This window comes from Emydura macquarii, unplaced genomic scaffold (genome assembly GCF_026122565.2).
Source record: "Emydura macquarii macquarii isolate MOO-44397 ecotype Brisbane River unplaced genomic scaffold, CSIRO-AGI_Emac_v2 contig_1451, whole genome shotgun sequence".
Taxonomy (NCBI): Eukaryota; Metazoa; Chordata; order Testudines; family Chelidae; genus Emydura; species Emydura macquarii.
The window spans coordinates 16,626,008-16,645,171 of record NW_027131588.1 but is presented as its reverse complement, the minus strand read 5'-3'; the positions used below and the strand labels follow the sequence as shown (position 1 = coordinate 16,645,171).

At 43.1% G+C, this 19,164-nt stretch overlaps 1 protein-coding gene across 1 annotated transcript in view; it reads right to left on the bottom strand.

The window, feature by feature from the left end:
* Positions 1-18,596, bottom strand: part of PLPPR1 (phospholipid phosphatase related 1) — a 155,692-nt gene extending 137,096 nt beyond the window's left edge. The window contains exon 1 of the mRNA XM_067553254.1: positions 18,465-18,596. The gene's annotated coding sequence lies outside the window, so the exon portion shown is untranslated. The remainder of the gene's footprint in view (positions 1-18,464) is intronic.
* Between the last annotated feature and the right edge of the window lie 568 nt (positions 18,597-19,164).

Here is a 19,164-nt window from a genome sequence, read left to right as displayed (position 1 = left end):
AGGCAGCGCTTGAGGGTCAGCGGACCACAACAGCCGCACCTTTACTACTATTGATCAGCGGCAGTGCACTAGGTGCCTTACAGATGTGTGAAAACAAGGCCTTCGCCCTGAAGAGATGACATGCTAAACAGACAACATGTAAATGCAGGAAGAGGGATTGAATGCAATGAAAAGTGGTATGACTGGAAGCCGAGGTTTATCAGACATCTTAGTTTCTTTTTGCCTGGAGTTGGGGGAGAGGGGGGAAGATTTTCTGTCAACTAATTCATTCTTGTCAACCTTTCCCATAATCATGACCACCAATAGAAAAATGTTTTTGAGCTCCCACCAAAAAAGTTGCGAGCTTGTCTCATCTTGCCGCAAAGAAAGGGAGCGGGATCATGACCCCTTTGAAAACTGTTCACAGTCCTATGCAGGTCATGGCCCTCATGTTGAGACCCATGCTCTAGTTTATTCACACATCTCTTAAGAGAGACTTATGGACTCTACTCCACCCTTAGGCGCTTTGTGTTATAATAAAGATCTTGAAGGAGCAAAGTCTGGAGGTGTCACAAAGAGGGTGTGAGAAGAATAGAAGGCCACACAGAAGCAGTGCAAGCAAGGAGAGTGAAAGGAGGACACAAAAGGGATGGCTCATTTTGTGGCCTCAGCAGAGGAAAATGGCAACCTAAGTGGAATAAGTTAGAGCTAAGAGGCAGGAAGGAGACTGATCCGCAGTCCTGCACCACCAAAGGAAAGGAGCAAAGGCAAGGGAAAACCAGTACAGGATACAGAGGGCCAAATGCTGCTCTCCTTTCTGTGAGTTCAGAGGGGCTGAACTTCTGTAAGTGAGAGCAGAAGGCAGCCTTGTAAATTGAAAAGAATACGAATGTGGCTCTGGTTGTAGAAGGAAGAACTTGATTGTCAGCAGAAAATAATATTCGCAAAGCTAAACCTAATGGGCCTGCAGGAGGAAAAAAGGTCAAAGAGTAGATATTCAGGGATAAAGGGAGCTATGACAAGGAAGAGATGATAAAAAAAAAAAATAGAGTGCTGAGATATCTTATCCCCCAGTCTTTATCTGAAGAGCACAGACCTTGGAAGGCAGAAACAATTTAGCTGCCAGTGGTTAATACGTCCACATGAAGTATTTGTTCATCTGAGGAACTGCATGACAGCTATGTCCAGCAACAGACTCACTTTGTGTTAAATGAACAGAAGATGTCTCTGCTTCCTAAGAGCACCCTGCCCTCCTCCCCCCCGTGCTGTGGAGAAGGCTTTACTATACAGTACAGAATAACAACTGAGCTGGTCCAAAAATAAAAAAACATTTAATGAAAAATAAAACCCCTCAAACTCAAAGTTGCTTCCATTTCACAGGGTTCGAACAGATCCACTTTTATTTTTACCAACATTCTTTAATCAAATCAAGAAGTTATTGGTGATTTTCATTTTGGTTATAGAAATTTTCCTTTTCTAAAAAACCCAAAACAAAACCTTTTTTTCTTGTAAACAAAATGTCTATGGTTTTGATAATTTTTTTTTAAATTAAAAATAAGTTGAAGTTCTTAATTTTTTGGCAATTTTTTTTTTTTATTTTCAGAAAGGCCATTTTCTTGATGAAAAACATTTTTATTACAAAAATTTAAACCCGGTCTAGAAGACATCTATAACTGGTTTATAATATTAGCAGAAAACCAATCATACACTATCTTAGATCCAGATGTCATTTTAACAAGAAGGTAGCTAAGTCCAGCTAAACTTTTTAATTTAAGCCTTTTTAACTTCCAAATTGATTGTGTATTCTGTGTAACTCAGAAAGATTCAGACAAGCCTATTGTGCAATCATAAAAATGGGCTAAAACATCAGGCCAAATCTATTGTCTCTTTGTTGCATTCTTGCTGCTTCTGATCACGAATAAATGAACGGGAACTTGAAATTCAAAATCTAAACACCTTACATTATTGGCAGACACATGCTTTCTTAAACAACTTTCACCTCTAGGTTACTTGCTCAGATCATGACTAAGGTTCTGACCCTGCAAATACTCAAGCATGGCAAAATCCCATAGAATTCACCCACAACACTTGGAGTTAAAAGCATGAATTTAAGACTTTGCAGAATCAAGGCCTAGGTGAAGACTTCAGTTAAGGACCTGGAATGATGGCTCAGAGCAGTGGCTAATAGTCTAATATCTTGTCTGCAACTGCAGCCAGGACCAGATGCTTCAGGGGAAGGTGCAAGAAAACTTGTAATAGGCCACTAGGGAATAACCTTCCCAGAGGGAACTTTCTTACTAACAGCCTGAAATCAGTGAGAGATTGGCTTACGCCCCAGAGCATGAGAGTTTATACTCCTTTCATGGCTATCAATCTAGCATCTTTAAAAAAAATAAATAAATAAGGTTTCCAGTCAAATCTCTATCAAGCAAAACCTCCTAAAGAATTCTGCCAACACTACAGGCCTTCCAACGCATGGCAGTGCATTTTAAAATGGTCTTACCCTGCTTTTTTGTGGCAGAGAATCGAATTTGGTTTCTATCATCTTTCAGTCGGATTCTCAGGCCAAAGATAAAGACAGCTGAAATGAAGAATAAGCTGACAAGAAAAAACCGACAAATATATGCTGACAGTTGGAACACAATAACCAAAGCTTATACATTTGCTTAATGTGCGAGGGCTTCTTAAAAGCCATTCACATTCTGCGGTGATGTGTACAATAAAAATTTCTATAAATAAATACTAAGGGCTGCATTGTGAAGGGGCCTTAGTGCAAATGAGATGTAAACATGCAGGGAAATTGAAAAGTGAAATATTCCAGCAACTCTCAGCCCAATCCAGCTCCACTGAGCACAATGGCAAAACCCCTATTGACTTCATTGGAACAGGAGCAGGTCCTAAATCAGTAATTATCATTATTTTCCTATGCAAGATAAAACGCATGTTCAGTGTAAATAATCATGCCTGGTTAGTAGGTTCCTTGACAAACACGTGCACGTACTGAGTCAAACTTTAGCTAGCCCTACTGAAGTCAACGGGAGTTTTGCCATTAACGTCAAAGGGATCAGGATCTAAGAAATATTATGAAACTATGAAAGAGATGCCATTGTAATAAAGAAGAAGTCTTGAAGCATGGCTGCTCTGAAGCATGAAAAAGGCACAATGTGTTATTTGAAATACAGACGCCTTACACTCAAGCCTACATTTTTCAGTTTGCAATTTATTTTCTGTCTCCTTTTCATCCTTTGGACTTCGGTGATGGCCAAGAGTGAGTCGATGGTGTCTATCAGCAGAGTGGAGATCCCCTTTGATGAATCAAAAGCAATCTCTGAAAGAAATACAGCAACTGAGGGCTTCTCTACACTCGCGGTTACGCCAGCAAAGTTTGTTGCTCTGGAGTGTGAAAAAAAACCCCACACCTCTGAACAATGTAAGTTTTGTCTGCATAAGCACGAGTGTGGACAGCGCTATGTTGCCGGGAGACTCGTTTAGGTGCTCTCCCGCCGACATAACGCAGCTACACTCGCGCTTGTGCCGGTAAAACTTTTATCTTTGCGTTTTTCCACACCCCAGAGCAACAAAGTTTTGCTGGTATAACCATGAGTACAGACAAGCCCTCAGAGTCTGAGTTCCTCTTAACCTCACTGCTCAGCCTCAATGAGCTAGCAGTTGAGGTACAGAGGACCACCATTCACACTGCGTGCAATTCTTCCCTGTGCAGAGTATAAGATGACCAGATAGAAAGTGTGAAAAATCAGGACAGGGTGTGCGGGGGGGTATATAGGCGCCTATATAAGAAAAAAGCCCCAAATGTCAGGACAAAATCGAGACATCTGGTCACCCTAGCAGAGAAGCAGCAGAAGGCCTATGTACTGCTCAACTCCCACCTAATTGGGAGTTGCATGATGCATAGGCCTAGTGCAAGCTATCAGCCAAGGGACACATTTCACACATTAATATACAACAGATCCTTTGCTAGTGTAAATTGGTATAGCCATATTGATTGTTGCAATGGCATTACATCTTACACTGGTGGAGGATCTAGGCCATGAACTATGTATGGATATAGAGATGTGCCTTTCTGGAAGATTTCTATCAAGACTGGAAGCTTGAGCTTTAGTGACTCACAGGTTATTAGACTTAATATTGGAGTAACTGGATGAAATTCCATGGCCTGTGTTAGACACGAGGCCTGACAAGATCGTCCTGGAGTTCCTTCTGCCTTTAAACTATTATTTTGTGTGCATGCATATAGATATAGATAGTATATTCATGTTTACTGTTCATTCATAGTAATACCACGTAACTAAAAAGTACATACAACATGTACAACATTTTGCACGGCAGGCCCGACCTTCAGAGTAGCAGCTCCACCCAACCAGAGCTTTAATGTGAATTGCGTGAGCTGCCCGGGGGTTAAAAACAAAGAGAAAAGTGCTGAAAACTTTTGAGCGCTCATTCTGCCCTTACCCTGGGCAAAGATGCCGTGGAACTGGCTCTTCTTCTGTCAGACCTAAAGAAAAGCCCTGTGTAGCTCAAAAGCTTGTTTCTTTCGCCAGCAGAAGTTGATCCAATAAAAGGTATTACCTCACCCACCTGGTCCCTTCCCTCAGTTCAGCAGCAGAGAGCTCCCCAAAAGAAAACTGCTGGAAGCTTTGAACTAGATCAAAAGCAAACCATTTTAGAAAGCCAGTTCCAGGTTGTTTATAATAAGGTGGAAACTCCGTTGCATGAGCTTTCCACAGTGCATCTCAGCAGGGAAGTGTGGTGATCTAGTGCTCAATCCTGCAGTTACTACCAAGAGTAACTTTACTAACTTTCATACATAGTCCAGGTTGCTTTTCCTACCTCCTGTAGCAACTGTTTGCAGGATCCGGCCCCCAGGAGACATTAACAGCAAACGAGAAAAGAAAGAGGAAAGACTAGCAAGAGATCAAATAAACCAAATGAAACTGGGAATGTGGACTGGTCAGCCCTTGGGACAACTGGACAACCAAATAAGATCTGCAAATCTTATGAATCTTCCAAATTCCAGTGAGGAGCAAATGGATGGATCTCGTGTAAAATAAAATCCCTGCTCTGACGGGTCTGAATGTTAAAAATAATCCTGGAGAGTATATGTTGCAAGTAGGATTTTGTGGAAAAAAAAGAAACTGAAAAGGTGATAGTAGAGCCGGGGACTCTGCAATTGTCACACTGATCCTTGGTGCAGGAAAATCATGTGATATTTTTCTTTGAAATTAACGTACAGGACATTAATTCTTTTCCTGATGAACCCTGCAACTCAAAGAGGGAAAATGTCACATGCAGTTGAGAAAGATGTAATTGACAGAGGGGATTCCTGTGTTTCCATGTCCCCCCTGTTTCTGGCCAAGCTGTGGATGATAAACAAGGCCGGCTTGTTCTTGCAGGAGTCCTTCACGCTTTTGAGGATTAATAATGAGAAAGAAGAAGACTGAACACAGAAGGCAGAGTGTTCTTTTAGCTCATTCCTGCATTAGGGACAGTGTGGCGCTACACTGCAACCCAGCACGCCTGATGAGGGATGAAGCAGATCCCAAGCAGCCCCGGGGAAAGAAGATGAGCAGGCTGCACCATCTTGAAGGCCAGGCTAGAGCAGCGCCAGACTCATGCCACACCTTGTCCCTTCTATCTTCCCCCAAATCCTGAGCAGCCATGAAAGGCCCTGTCATAATCTAGCCCTCCAAGTACTTAAATAGCCCTCATCACCACAGTATCTCCCTGACTTGGCCCTGATTCCGAAACTGAACCACCTGTGGAAGGTGAAACTGACCCGTGTGCTTTTCTCTCCTGTAGTTTGAGGCATGCTCTGCTTAGGACCCACAGGGTTCTGTTTTCTCTTCTCTAATTAATACACAATTTATTGTCTCCCAACTCATTCGCCTACCCTTCCACACACACACACGGCACAGACTTCATTCTGCCTTTCCTATTTCTCTTGTTGTATACTCTATAATAATAGGGATCTCTGTTATTCATGTTTCTATTACTTATGCCAACTAATATCCTAAGATGAAGACAATAATTCTACTAGCAATAAGTACATTGTATTCTACCTTGTAATGAGTAACTGCTCCTCTTTAGAGTAGAAAGCTGAGGGGATGGCAGCTTTTAAACCATGGTTTTGCATTATTTCACAATACAATAAAATCTTAAACTGCATTTTGTATGAAACTATTGTAAATTGTGTTCCTGTTCCCTACCTGCTCCAGAGTGAAATTTAGCAATAGGCTTACGCAAACAGGGTTTAAATATCATTTAAAGGTACATAGCCCTTCTGTTCAATCTCTGCACATGGATGAAATCCACGCATAGGACTTAAATGGGATTTAAGAGGTAGATATGCCCAGTGGAGGAATTCACAATTTGATATTAAATGCAATCTCTGCCCATCGAATTATTCAGCTTCTCAGACAATTACCATTCCCAAAGAAGTCAAATTTTTATTGCTGACGATGTTGTTCACACCTACCTACAGCCTTTAGGACTGAATAATGAATAATTTATCCAGTAACCAACTTCTGTTGACCTGAAGTTGCACAAGCTTCTGATGCACAAGCATGTCTTTGGATATTTGAAGCCATCTTCCTGAGTTATGTGCCCAAGAACCCAATGATCAAATTAAGTCATCTTCAAGAAAGGTGAGATACATCCATCAACGTGAACTCATGACAGTGGCAAAAGCAGTTTCAATTATATAAATGGATGGATGCAGGAGGGGAGACTTGTTAAGATAAATGAAACTGGACTCTTATAAAAGGGATGGGAAACATTAATAACGTAAGAAAACATCAGTTATCTAAGAACAATTTCCTAGCTGTCAGGGTAGTTAAGCACTGGAATAAATTGCCTAGAGAGGTTGTGGAATCTCCATCATTGGAGGTTTTTAAGAGCAGGTTAGACAAACACCTGTCAGGGATGATCTAGCTATTACTTAGCCCTGCCTTGGAACTGGACTAGAAGCTCTCTCAAGGTCCCTTCCAGTCATCCGATTCTATGATACTACTGAAACAAAGGCACGTTAAGCAAGGAAAGTTCTGAACAATAAACTTATTTAAAAAAAAAAAAAAAAAACTGTCCCCCAGCAGGATCAGCATTAGTCAAATAGAAATGTTAATTAAAAACTAACAGGATGAGCTTTAAAAGTACACAGTCAATTCTCAAATACTTAATGAACAAAGCCCCAATTTAATCAGAAATATCATTATTGACAAGTTGACAAAGCAAAACCCAGCTGGGATGCCAACAATATAAAGCTCTCACTTCCGCAGCTGCATATTATCTTTACTCTATTTTACTATGAATTAAGCTTATTTATTCTCCTTTCTCAGCCATCAATCTTACCCTGGAATTTCACAACAACCCAAGGGACAGAGATGAACATAAAGAAGATGGCAGCTTACCTGCATTAATGTGTTCATCAGATGCTGCCAGCGTGACAGACTGATTCATCACTAAGCACAAACATTTTCTAAGACCGCTTGTCACTTCATGCCCTCCTAGGCTCAACTCTGCTAACTAAGTTGAGGTAGGTTGATATATGTCTTGATGCAGCTTTGGACACAGATAAATAATATAAATCCCAAAGTCCAGTCAGAAAATATTCAGAATAAGATAATTAAACTGACTTATGCTCTTATCAAGAAAACACACCCGGTATGGTGCTCATACCCCCATTAAGTCATTTTGTCTAACCTGATATGGAATACAAAGCACTAGTGTCATTTGATAAATAATGAAGTAGGCAGTGTAATTAATTTTTCTGGATGTTCTGTAAGTGCTTACTGGGCTGCATGAGATTATTGAATGGGATCCTGCTACAAATGAGTTAGCTGATCTCATAATGGCTCCAGCTCCCTCCCCTTCTTAAAACACTCTGTCAATATTACTTCCAAAAAGATGGGGTTTAGATTTGGTGGGCTACTCTTAACTGCAGATCTTTATTGTACTGAAAAATGCAGACTTATAGGACAGTAAATGCAAATCTATCAATGCTGGGAACACATCAATAAGCCTATTTACAATTACCTTGGCCTAAACAATACACAGTAAAGCCTTTTGCCCATGTTTTGTGAACAAACATAACACGAGCTCTTGAGAGACGGTAATTCATAGACTCATTGATTTATTGATTTCAAAATCAGAAGGGAACATCGTAATCTAGTCTGATATAATATGTACTTGGGTTTGTCATTCTGGCATAGGCCCTTTCCGGCGACAATCTGTTTATCCTGCCATTTGTATTACTTCACGTTGATGTGCATTTTCAAGATTGTACTGCTCAGCAAAATGAGCTTAGGTGTTTCTAGGAACAGTGTTCCCTGCTAAAAATTAAAAAATCAGTTCAAAAGCCTCTATCTAATGGAAGGACAATCTCTGCTCTATGTTCTATGTCCATATGTAACAAGTTCTATGCACATGCTACGAAACCATTATAATCTTTTGGATGGATTGCATTTGTCTATCTTCCATTTCCTACTTGTTCAACTGCTTCTGTTGATTCTCATGTTGCCCGCTTCCCTTTCTGCTGAGAGAACGAATGTACCAATAGGAGTGAGCAGTGCAACTGAAGCTACCTGACTGGCCATATAAAACCCCTAAAGACCATTTGTTATCACTACATTTTCACTAGACACATGAGACCACCTATAAAGACCCGTTCATGGAACTTCAACTAATGAAACACAACTAGATACAAATCGAATAGATGGGGTCATGGCACATCTTCTAGGGTCTCTTATCTCTTCTAACTGTCTTAAGAACCCTATGCCAACGACTGCTCCAGAGATCAAAGTCAAGAGCAGAACCTTCTCTGCTAACCTCAGGAGACAAGAGTAGCCCACGGATTCTTTCCAAAAGAAAACAAAGAAAAATCAGAACAAAATAAAAGCACTTAATGCAGGAGAAATAGGTTTCAATGAGTCAAAATTAGGGCTGGCTGAAATTTTCTTCTATTTTTTGTAAATGGGAATTTGTTTTTTGGCTAAATGAACATTTTCACCAGAAAAATGGAATTTTTCAGCTGAAAAATTCAGTTTTGAGTGGTTTGGGGCTGAAACTTTTTGACGTTTCAGTTTTTGGTGGAAAATGAAATTTTTCCTTGGGGGAGGTGGGGAGACCGGGGAACACCAAAAACAACAACAACAACATTTTCCAATCAAGATCTAGTCAAAATTGCCTTTGCCTTGCTGTGAATGAATGACCGGTATTGGATCTTCCTCCAACCAGTTCTCATGCAAGGTACCCTCCTGCTGCAGGGAAACTGCCTTTCATGCTGAAACACTGTGCACTGATGATAACCAAGAAACAACTTGCATGTCTCCGGCCAGGTGATGTAAGCGCTGTGCAATTCATTTTCAGTATCCCTAAGTGAGTTTAACACAATGGTTCTCAACCTGCAGCCTGCAGACCGCTTGCAGCCCAATCAGCACACAGCTGTGACCCATGTGACAGTCTCAGGACCATACAGGTAGTGCATACGTTGTGTGGATGCAGCCCACAATGGTAAATAGGTTGAGAACCACTGGTTTAATATAATGATAGACTGTGGGTGGGTCCAGGTGCGGTATTAGATACGTGTATTCCATTTGTCCTACATGGGCTTGGCAGGACAGATGCATGTGGCCTCAAGCTATTTCTCGATAAAGAATGATGAAGTCCTAGGGGGACATCAACAGATCTCTCATTCTCTTTTCTTTTAACTGCCTGTGCCTTTATCTAACATTAGATGTCAGAATTTTTCCACACTGTTTTTCAAATCTATGGGTCACTGGCTTCATGTACTGCATGTGCATGGTAGCTGAAGCAGATGTACTGTACTTGGCAACCTCATGTGTGATGGTGTATCTTTTGTCACTCCTGTGACAATGCTTCAGGTCATGCCACTGAATCTGTTGGAGGGGATCACAGTTGCCACATGGGTGCAGTCCACAACCCACTACCTACTGGGAATGCTGGAGGTGCCGCAGAATCCTGCTGTAAGCTCCTTCACTTCCGGTGCTCGGTCCTTAACACACTAGATGACTCTGCGGCCACAAAGCTTAGACAGATGTAGGTGACATCTCCCCGAAACTTACTCAAATTGGCTGCGGCAAGTCATCTCCAGGCACACAGTAGGGCAGATATAGGCTACAGCCCCTTTGTTTGCCTTACCTAAGGCCTCAGGAAGCTATGGCTTTCCTGAATTGTGCTTTTATTCTGTTGATCTCTGAAGATATGTTGATAATCAGGAAAACCCACTAAGGGCAGGTAAATTGTACATTGGCACAGCCCCTTATGCCTCTTTAAATAAAATGAAATGCACTCTCAAGATGCCAGAGGTGTAGTTGGCTGAGTGATGCAACATTGTAAAACTTTAGCAGTTGGTGGCTTGCACTTTCACAGGGGAGACCTGTATTTCCCTAGAGTAAATGCAGTGCCAGAATGATACCATTAGAGACTGGCGTCTTCTGATCCAGAAGCTCAAGTTCAGTATGAGCAGCAGCGGCAGTAAATAATTCCCAGATCTGTCTCAACCTGGACCTGCAAGAAGCAGCTCCAAGGATGAAAGGCTGCAGAGTTCATCGATTCCAAGACCTGAAGGGACCATTGTGATCATCTAGTCTTACCTCCAGTATAACACAGGGCATTGACCTTCCACAAATAATTCCCAGAGCACATCCTTCAGGAAAACATCCAACCTTGAATTTAAAAATTGACAACCTTATGCAAAACCAGTCCTTGTTTTCTCTGCCAAGAAAGGTGCCAACTGTGGTGGCAGGTTTTGTGATACCGATATCGTTCTACTAGCAACTGAAACCAATCAACTTCTACTGAACTGGTGACCCAACACCAGCCAGATGTTCATTTTCCTGGTCTATACTCCAACCGGTGACCCAGGGTAGAAAGGCTCTGTAGCTTATTAAAAATCTCGATTCGTCTGAGAAATCTCCTGCGGCACATTAGAAAGGTGCGCAATTGGCCTTGTTCAAAATGTGCACATATATTTCCTCTCTCTGCCTGCAGAATTCTGAGCACTTAAATTGGAAATACAGAAGGGGGGAATTCATCAATGGTGAAATGCTCAGAAATGCCAAGAGATGTGATCCTTACAGTGAATCAAATGGCACCTGTTTTGCTTTGCATTATGATGATCTTATAGTGACAGAATTTTTCATGCTCTCCTCTACTACGCTGATACTTTTCCTTGTAGTATTTTATGAATGGACACGGGGCCAGGTTAACGGGTAGGAATGAGTGGAAGTATGCCAGAGAACCAGCATTAGGTTTGACCTGCTAGGGACCAGATTCCTTCAGGAGAACATCAGAACAGCTTCTCTAACTGCATTTGTGCAGATATGCCATCACTATTCCATGTCAATTCTGGATCACATTTGAAAATGGCAAACACACCTTCCATGGGTGCATCAGGCAAGTTCCTTGCCCCACTCAATCTGATTAGTGGTTTGCAGGGAAGAAAAGATGTACTGTGTTACGATGGGTCTCCATCCCTCTACTTCTCCCCTTCTTCTCCATGAACAGCTCTTCATTGGAGTCCCCAGAAATCCTGGCACATATAATTTCATAAAATCCAGCCAACTTTCCTACTGAATACCTTAACCAGCAACAAAAGAGCTGTAATTTCCCTTTGGTTTTCACTTTGCAGGAGGCCCCTGTACAATGAATGCAGAAGAGGGTCTCAACAAGCAGAAAAATCAGTTACTGTACAAGATACAAAATGCAGAAAGCAATTACCGAACAAACAGAATAGATTATTGTACATGAGAAAATCAAATGTACTTCAGATTGTTTTCTGTGAATATGCTACAAGTGTGGTTGACAGAAGCATGCAGTGGAATGTGAATGTGATGCAATTTCCTTACACAGTTATGTGCATTTCCATCAGATTTGATTTTCTGCCTTCTCTTTCTTTCATTCATCTGAACTCATGGTCTCGGGACCAGAATTCTGACCTGGTTTAGTTCACTGGTATATCAGCAAAGTGATAATTTAAAAAAACAAAAACAAAAAAACAAAAAAAAAAACAAAAAAAAACCATGAAAAAAAAAAAACAGCTTTAAACTGTAATTGCAATGGTAGGATCTCAGTGAAGTTACTGAACATGGTCCCAGTAGACCAGCTGTTTTGGGTGGCTGGATCCTGAGCCTGTGCAGAGTCCCCTTCACTTCAGTGGGGCTTCACGTGAGCATAAACATCTGCACACATGGAACTGTTTGCTGGAATCATCACTGATGAAGTTCAGCCCCTTGCAGAGACTAGCACAAGGCTTATACCTTGCTCAAAATAGGGTGAGATGGGACTGAAGTGGTGCACAGATCTTTGGTGAATCTAATCCCCCATGAATTTTTAAAATGATCACATTCTTCTAAAGCAAAGATAGTAAACTAGGAGTCAGTATATTACACGCACACATACCCTTCTGTGTTTGTCATTTTACTCTAGAAACTTGGCAAACTGTATCTTTGCCAATAATAAGAGGTGCCACTAATATTTTAAATGTCACAAATGTTTCCCCTCCAGGGAAGATCTTTCCAAGCAAGGCCTGCAGGAATTGGTCCTCCTATGTTTTCTTTGCTTGTTACATCGTTGCAAAGAAGAAACAAAAATCAAAAGACATCTTAAGTTTGAAGAGTTATTCAAACAAGGGGTTTAAAGGAATGTAGGAAGAATGGCAATCTAGACACCCTGCCTGTTGAGAGTAAAAGTGACATCTAAAAACAAACAGAAACCTTTCTTTCAGTCCAAAGAAATCATGGTTAACTGTTGTCAGAAATATAAAAAGAGATATAAACCTTGTGGATACAGTTCTATTTGTTAGTGATGGTGTGAACTGCCAGGTCTTGCATTTATTCCATTTCTTGGGCCCCTAGAGAGGGTGTGTTAGATAGATGATTAGCACATTTGTGTATGGGGGGCTACCTGGAAGCTACTTCTAGGGCTGGCTAGGAAATGAGAATAATGATGGAGCACTAAGCTTGTGGGATAACTGATAAAAACTGTCTATTACATTTTGTTCTCTCCCCTTTCCAGCTAATTATATCTTCAATCACTTATGTGTTATTTTTAATGTAACCTGCAGGATCTAGCTGTACATGACAAATCAGAACCTATAAGATGCCCTATATATTGCACTAGCAAAGCTCCATACTTTTTAATATGAATATCTCTATTTGAATGAAGAAAAATTACCTCATCTCTTGGGGAAACACTGGAAGATGGGAGAAATATAAGGCATGTATTTATAGAAAATAAAAGCTACATACACATTTAAGAATATTACAAGAACTCCCCAATGGATGTGTGTTGCTGCACTCCACTGTCACAGATGTCTGGGGAAGCCACAAGCAAAAGGTTCAATCTTGCATTTTCATGGTGGCATAGGGCATGTTGAAATACGCCTAAATATAGCATATATCTTTATACTGGGTAGGAGTAGAGACCAAGGTATGAGTCAATTAAAACAGGGACTGATTCCAATTTACACAAAGGCTGTTTTGCATCACTCTACCAGTGGAAAACAGCCTTCCAAAAGAGATTCAATAGATGAAGATTTGGGGAAATGGTACCTAATAACACGTAAGCCCAAACAACCCTTCAGAGAAATGAGTGACGGAGGACCCAGTCTTTCAACCCTCACTCACATGAGTTAACATTCTACTGGTGTGTATGGGTATCATTCATGGGAATAAGGGTTGCAGGATCAAAACCTTTAGCTAAAAACTTGGGGGCGGGGGGGTGCAGTGGGAAATCACAAACACACACACACACACACACACACACACACACACACACACACACACAAAGGTATAAATCTTCAGGACTAGTACAGCTGTAGTTTCAACAGTGTTCTGAAAGGAAGATATTGGAGGGGGACACAGTGCATATTTATGAAAAATGCCATTGCACTCCAGGGCTAATCAAAGACGGCTAACATACTGTATAAAATATGTAAATCTACAGAAAATATAAAGTTGTTGCACCAGTTTCACACTGAAGCAATAATTAAAATAATTTAAAAAATTAAAAAAATTAAAATAATACATTCAACATTAAAAAAATACAAGATAATCCCCCCAAAATGGATAGTCATAAAAAGATAATGAAATCAAAGGGAGTTTTGGACATGCAAAGACTGCAGGACTGAGTCCACAGATATTATATTCACACCCAGATTCTAACAGTCCTTGCATAGGCAAAACTCCCATTAAAGAGTCAAGGAAAGTTTTGGCTATGCGTAGGCTTCAGTATTGGGTTTACAAAACACAAGATGTAGATAGATACGGAGCCAGGTCCTGCAAGTAGCTGAATGCCCTGTTTCCACTGTTCCCACAACAAGAATTGAAGGTGCTCAGCACCTCACAGGTTTAGGTGCATGAGATTCAATGGCCAAATTCTGAAAGAAGATAAGCACTGGTCTCCCATCAAAGTCAATAGAATAAATCTTGGACTTACTCCTTACTGAAGCATATGGGACTTTTATCTGAATAAGGACTGAGTAAAAACTTAGCAAGGACTTCAAGATTTGGCCCAATGGAAGTTGAAGGTCTTCACACCTGTAGGATACAACCATTTTGTTTTCACACCTACACAGCATCACTGACTTCATTAGGTTTGCTTGTCAATAAATGAGAACAAAATTTAATTTTCTTCAGAGTTACTCTTGACATAACCCAGCAGAGGGAAGCTGAAGTGATTTATAAAGTCACCAGAATCTCAGAATTTTTCCTTGCTTTACTGCTGCTGTTCTCAAAAAATTTATGGTCCTCAGGGGAGAAAAAGAAGTATAATATTGAAGGTATTTCCCTTAAAAAACATTAAGCCACAGAAAAAGCAATGTGGACTCTATCCTCTTGGGCTGGATTTTGAAAGATGTTTGCTTCCCTTCCCTCTCTCCCAGGCCCCAAACTTGCTTTCCTTACAGAATAGTAACAGAATTCATTGCCAAATTTAATAAACTAAGATTCTATTTAGATAGGAAAGTAGGAGATCCTGACTTTTTAAATGTACCTTTTAAAAAGCAATTTTAAACCATTTATTATTGTGGTTTCTGAATACATTCTGTATATTCATGGGCGAAATAAAGCATGAATGTTTATAAACACAAATTAACTCTATGCAATTGGTTATTTTTTGCACACTACTTTGAGCACTGAATTCTACAATCCTATGCAAGAGGGCTTGGACATCCCACAGAGCCCCACTAGAGTCAATGGACTCAGTGCAAGGATCCAGTCCTGAGGATACAGTTGCAAGATCGGGCCCATAGAGTGCTATATAATTGCTAAATATTGTTATCTTTATTGCTATTTTATTATTTGCACAGAAAAGCTCATGAAAATCAGACTTTTGTAACTGGGAAAACTCTATCTAAACTAAAAAAAAATAATGTTTTACTTGATTCTGTAATGGCATCACAGCTCGTTGTTATGGAAATGCTCGAGATTTCACAAAATTCAACATCCAGACTCTTGCTGCTGGATGAAGTAGGAGGGAGGAAAATGAGCTGAGAGATAGAAATTAAAAAACAAAAACAAAACAAAACAAAACAAAAAACAACTGAGTGATTAGCAAAGCTAGCAAAGAAAATTAGGGAATGCAACAGTTATGGTGTGATTAAATGTATTTTCAACCCCCTCCTTTTTCTACTATGGAAGTTCCTCTTTGACTGATCTCCTGATCCATTTCTAAATATTTCCTAACTGCCATTGGCAGAGAAACTGGCTCCATACCTGACCAGATGATAGTCACAAAAGACTACTTGTTAAGTCAATGTGTCCTACCAGCTGCTCTTTCCTCTTAGACCTTGCCTCTGCTAGGAAAGGGCCCCGTGATTGAAAACCTGCTCACTAACACATTTCAGCAAGCACGATGCTCAACACAATTTTGTCCAGATAGTCAACACATTTTTAAACTCCACTGTCCACATCCAAGCTAAGGGTAAAATGAGGTTGAATGTCATTCTAGCTCAAACGTGTTGGTTAACATGTTTTCTGACACCATGCTTTTTCCCAGTATAGGCAAAGTCTGGACAGGCTACTCTGAAATATTCTAGGAGCAGCTGGTGTCAAGTCACTGCAGCTAGGACCGTTTACATCAGCTGAGGATCTGTCCATTGGACTTTGCTAGCCGGGAACTCGAATTCAGATCCCCCTATTGTACAGTTCATTCATACTTTTCTGTGTTCATGCACTTTAAAGGCACTTGGGGCTTCTCGACGGTCACCTTTTGCCTTCACAGAAATGGAAAGAAATACAACAAAGAAATGAAATTATTAAAAGAAATAGGAAACTTCATGACGATCATTTCAGGCTACATTGGGCCTTTAGAGTCAGCTCTGAGCCCCAGGGCAGGAGGGCCTAGATGGAACTGTACTCGGGAATAATTCCTCCAGAGCTCCTCTTTACCAATGCAGGGAGCTGAGCATGCTGCATCAGACCTTTACAAAGTATAGCACGGCCCCACCCCCTTTCTGCTTAGACTGTGCTGCTGAACAGCATGTCGGGGCAGAGCCATGTGCAGACTCTCTGTCCAATGCAACCATCCCCAAGATCTGTACCAGGCCCCCCTACTCTGCTGTGTAGGAGCAGGGCACAATTACTCCTACTATAAATATTTCTGAATCACTCATCCAGTGGGACCTGTACACCATTCCCTAAAATTAGAAGAAAAATACCTTCACATTAAAGCCAGTGAGAGTTTTGGCTATGCAAGAGAGGCAGAATCATGTCCATTGTGACACCTGGAGTGACTTTTAAACATGGGATTTTGGTGGGGGTGGTCTCTGTTTTGACATTTGGAGGGTGAGGGTTATCCATTATATAGTGCTTCAGTGTGTGGTATGTTTCAACATGTGAACAGACAAATGTTGAAAGGGAACAATCTGGGAAGAAACAGCTGGGTGAAATACAGTGATAGAAACATGGTGTCCACTGCTCACACACAACTCTCTCTCTCTCAATGGACCATTCTCTTCTAGAGAAGGTAACCCACTTCTTTTCCTTCCACTGCAGGAACCAGGAAGTTTCTTCCCATCCTCAGAGTATTCACACATTGTCCCATTTAAAAGAGACAATTGGGCCAGATGCTCAGCAGATGTTGATCGGCATACTTCCATTAAATTCAGTGGCGTGACATCGATTTGCACCAGTTGAGGGTCTGGCTTTATGCACTGAAATCTTTTCTACGGTCAGGGCACTCAGTCCTTGGTTCCCAAGGAGGAAAACATCTTAGGGATCATCTCTACAAACATAGGTATTTATATTCCTTAGGAGCCACTCCCTTCTCATGTTGTCTTCATCGGCATCTTAAAGATATGGAGGAAATATTTATCACCTCGCTTTTTCTATTGATATTCACAGAAGCAAAAAAGAAAAAAGCTAGGGGAAACGACAGCCGAGGGGAAATGGTCCCCAATATATGCTACACGCTCACGCAGGCCCTTCCATCCTAAGGATAAAAACACATCCAGCACCAGCTCATTTTGCCTCTAGGGGAGATTCCAGCTCCTTTCATCTCCTGGAGTTGATTTCAACATGCCTCTCACTAACTCATCATTCATGCCCATTAGTGACCCACGCGTCACCTCAACGGCTCGCTTGTGGTACATGCACAGAAAGAGCAGCGATCGAAACAGTGAGGGTCCCCTCCTGCCCCACTGCCCAGCCCCTCTGTGGGGCACGGCGCACAGATCACTTCCGAAGCCGCTGGGGAGGCACAGGACGGAGTCTCTGGGGCTGGGACAGAGCAGCAGGGAGCGTCATGTCCCAGCGGCAGCCGTGACTCCCTCCTCCCAGCAGAATGCAGCCGCTGCCTGCTAGAGAGCAGCAGACCACCCACACGGATCTTCCCACGCAGCGACCCCGACCCACACGGGTCAGCAGCCCGGAGCTGCACACAGACACACACGCGAACCGCAAACAAACAGACACACAAAGAAAGGCGCAAACATGCCTCCAGATCGCCTGCCTGCGCCTGAGGGTCACTCCCGTGCACCGCCCCACACCCCAACACGGGGAGGAACACAAACGGACCCACAACACACACACACACACACACAGAGAGTCGGGCACACACAAAGAAAGACGCATGCAAACATGCATGGGCCCCCAAGATACACCCCCGCTCCCCCGAGACCCAGCCCCACACAGCCAGCGAGCGAGCAACGTAGGTGGCAAACATTGCCATGCCTGCAGCTCCACGACCCCCCCGTGTTCTCCTTCCAGCGCCCCCCTCGCCCTGCTCAGCCCCTTTGTCCCCTGGTCCCCCGAGGGGAGGGAAGGAGAATTAAAAGTTTGCTGCCGGGGAAGCAGGCGGTGGCTTGCTCCCTCTGCCCGGACAGCTCGGGCATGAAAGGAAAAGCCCCCCCCCCAAATCTGCCTCCCCCCTCAGCCAATGCATCAGAGCTGCCCCCTCCCCTCCCGGCTGGATCCCGGCAGGCAGCATCCCAAGCGCTGCCCCTGACTCACCTCCTCGCTCTGCTCCCTGCCCGGGCTGGCCAGCTAGGAGTAGCAATATCCATGCAGCCTGCCGCCCGCAGCCCCCCGCCCCAGCCAGGGCATGGTGATGGCTGGGCGCCTGCCCGCGGGCTGCTGGTCGGTATATAGGGCCGGGGGACGGGGGGGGGGCCGGGGGGAGCTCCTCCTTCTCCGCCTCCCGCCGCTGCCCCAGCTCCAGGCTCCGCTCTTCCTGCAGCAGCGGCAGAAGACGAGCGCCCGGGGGAAAGGCAGAGCAGGCTCGCGCAGGCGCAAGGCGGGGAGGGGACCCGGGAGCGCTCGCGCTCAGGCGTGGCGGGAGGGAGGGAGGAGGCTCGGTCCGCGCGGGCCTCCCACCTGGCGCGTGCCTGCAGGCCGCCGGAGGGGAGGCGGGGCTAGAGCGCGACCCGCAGCGCCGGGCACCGGGCTTTGTGCAGCGGTGGCGCGTGCCCGGCCCCTGCTTCCCTCTCACCTGCTTCCAGGAGCGGCCCTTGGCTGCTCTCCCAGGCAGCCAAGGAGAAACGCCAGGGACACCCCACCACCACCGCTGCCTTCCTCTGCAAACTCCCTGGGCCCCGCTCCGAGCAGTCAATAGTTTCCCAGCCCCGGGCTCCCATCCTCCTCTCTCTGCCCTTTCTCCTGTGGGGGTTGCAACGAAAGAGGGGCCAGGGCTCAAGCAATTTTTTTTTAACTT